This window comes from Lepisosteus oculatus, chromosome 7 (assembly GCF_040954835.1).
Source record: "Lepisosteus oculatus isolate fLepOcu1 chromosome 7, fLepOcu1.hap2, whole genome shotgun sequence".
Taxonomy (NCBI): domain Eukaryota; kingdom Metazoa; phylum Chordata; class Actinopteri; order Semionotiformes; family Lepisosteidae; genus Lepisosteus; species Lepisosteus oculatus.
The window spans coordinates 6,934,692-6,937,831 of NC_090702.1; positions in this window are offsets into that span (position 1 = coordinate 6,934,692).

Here is a 3,140-nt window from a genome sequence, read left to right on the forward strand (position 1 = left end):
GTATGAGCTCTTCGTGTATGCATGGGTTATCTCCGGGTGCCACGGTTTCCTCCCACAATCCAAAAATATATTGCTAGGTTAATTAGCATCTAGAAAACTGGCCCTGGGGTGAGTGTGTGCGTGTTTGTGTGCGCCCTGTGATGGACTGGCTGGAGTCCCGTCTTGCACCCATTGCTGGTCGAGATAGGCTCTGGCTCTTCAGCGGCCCTGAACTGGAAAAAGCGATTAGGAAAACTGGATGCAAATATTTTCAGGTGTCAAATGAAGTCCATGCTCAGAAACAATTATATTTGTTGACGTTGAAAATCTCTGTATTTCACATTGGGTGATTTTTCCTACATTAACTAGCACATTAATCATTTCCTGCCTTGTTGGTGTTCAACCCTTGCTCATGTGCACCAGTTCGTCATACCTGGCAGAGAACCACTGGGAACAATTTACAGCAATTAAATAAACAGCACTAAATTCAACTATTCAACACAGAAAAGCCATTTTCTACATTTTAAATCTTCATCACCACTGTGTAGACTAAGCCATAGTTAAAACATCGGAAAGAGAATTCCCCCCCGAGTAAATCATAAAAAAGGGAAGTGATCATTGTAATATTTGCTGAACAAGTCCGAAGAAAAGTAATGTGCATTACGAGCAATTCCTTGCAATATTACAGCTTTTTAGCAATGCTTTATTTTTAGAATAACTCAGAGCGATTGCTGCTATCTCTATGACATTCACTGCAAAGTTCTTCTTCATTTTTGCAGATATCAAATTTCCTGGCTCTTGCATATTTCTGTTTCACCGGCAGTTGACATCAGCGTTTCGAGCATTGCTTCATAAGTAAATTGTATCATATCTCTCCGTTAAATGAGAATGGATTTACCATTTACAAAACTATTTATCTCGGTTAAGAGGTCTGAAAGCTGCTGGAAGATAAGATGTGTCATGTCTGACCTTTCAGTCTCACAAGGTGGAAGAGGATTAAAAGCTTTAATTTGGTTGCATTTTATTTTCATTTAATACATTAGGTCCTATGAACACAATCAAGATATTTAAAAGAAGTGTTGTCTCCCTTCAGAAACATAATTTAGGCGTTAGAAAAACAGGCATCTGTAAAAAAAAAAGTTTAGTACAATTGTAGCACATCTAAAAATGCATGCGGTGTAGGTAAAAATTATGTTATCACCTGAGTATACCTAAACTCTTCATTACAAGGATAACTTAATAAAATATTGGTGAACATTACTGTTATCTCCCATTCAGCCACATGTGTAGCATTTTCACAGTTTTGTCTCTTTACCCTACAGCAGTTCAGTGGCTTTAAGGTCAGTAGGTCAGGAGATCAATGAGATCAGTGCATCCATTTTAGAACTCCTTCATTTTTTTCTTGTCTAATGAATGCTGCATTTGCAAACACAACCTTGTCGATAAAGATCACCAACATAATGCTTTCTTCAGGGCTTTAAATGATGCTGGAGAGTAGAATGATATTATGCTTTGACTGTATCTCCTATTCGTATACCAGAACACAAATAGCAAGTCTTCTCTTTGAGCCTCAGAGCTAAATTTCTGTTTTGCTGTTCCCTTGTAGAACCTTAAAGAAAGTAAAGAGAGTTCAATTCATCGTACCTTTTCAAAACCCAGATAGGAAATATGTCTGACATCAGGGGTTTCACACTATAATGATGTTTTAAAGACTAAAATGGAAGCAACTAAACATATCTCTAAAGCTCATGGATCCACTCCTTTTCATGTCTATTACCTTTACAGTTAATACTGCTTTAAGGATGCTATCATTATAAGGTGCTCCTTGATCATTCAGATGTATTTTTATGAGATTAGTAATGAGCTGAAGGTGATGATTTGTCGGTGTGTTTCAGAGATCTATGGATTTCCTTGGATTACTATGGATTTCAAAATCTGAATTTAATGGATTTACACTAGGTGCATGAATTCAATCCCACCAAAACCATTAATGACAGTGAATAATCTGTTGAAATCTCTTCACTGGGCATGAAATGAATGGATAGACATTATATGTAGTGCCGTTGTTTTATTATATCTGACAGTTTTTACCAAATTTGTAGAATTCATTGTACATTGTGTAGAACATACTTTGCACATTATTGAAAACTTATTTATAATGGAAGTATATTTCAGAACTTGTTAAGAATAATTTTTCCTTACAATGAAAGAGAAATGAGAGAAAGACATGAATCCAAACATCAGATTTTCTGACAGCCAGCATCCATGCCAGTGCTTTACTATCACTATCAGTGTTGCACATGAGGACTGCGCAGTCGCCAGAGAATTTACCAGAGAAACACTAAACTGTTGAACATAATCATCATAGTAATGCTGTACACTATTGAACATGACCATTCATTTCAGAGGAACAGTGTACCCTGTTGGACATGATCACTGGAGAATGACTGTATATTGTTGGAAACAACTACTATGAGAACAGTGTACTCTATTGGCCATGATCACCAGAGAAACGGTGTAGTGTTGGACATACTGTAATAACCAGGGGAACAATGTACTCTATTGGACGTGATCACTGAAGTATCATTGTACTCTGGTGGACATGAGCATTGTACAGTTAGAAAAGGTTACTAGAGGAATGCTGTAAGCTGTTGAACACAGTCATTACAGGAATGCGGGATACTGTTGATCTTGACTGTTAATTTCTAAGGAATGATGTACTCTGTTACATGTTACACGTGATCACCAATAGAACCAGTGGAATATTGGAAGAGGAAGATTGTACACAGTTAGACGCGATCACCAGAGAAACTGTGCTTTACTGGACATGATCACCTGATGGACACTATACTCTTGGGGATCAGTTTACGGGGAAAACCGTACTTTGTCACACATTTGTCACCCATGAAATGCTGTGCTCTCCTAGATGTGATCACCAGAAAATAACATCTTATGGCAATCAACAGCAGTGGAGAAAGGTACACACAGGTTGATAAGATTCTTCTCATGTGTCCTCCACATTAAATCAGAGTGCCTACAATTCAATCAGTGTGTCTTCAATTAACTTAAAATGTCTCAAATCCAAAATGATGCATTTCAGTTTTTCTGTTTCAAACAGAATATGACTGCCACATTACGAAGCTTACAAGTGTCCCAGATAA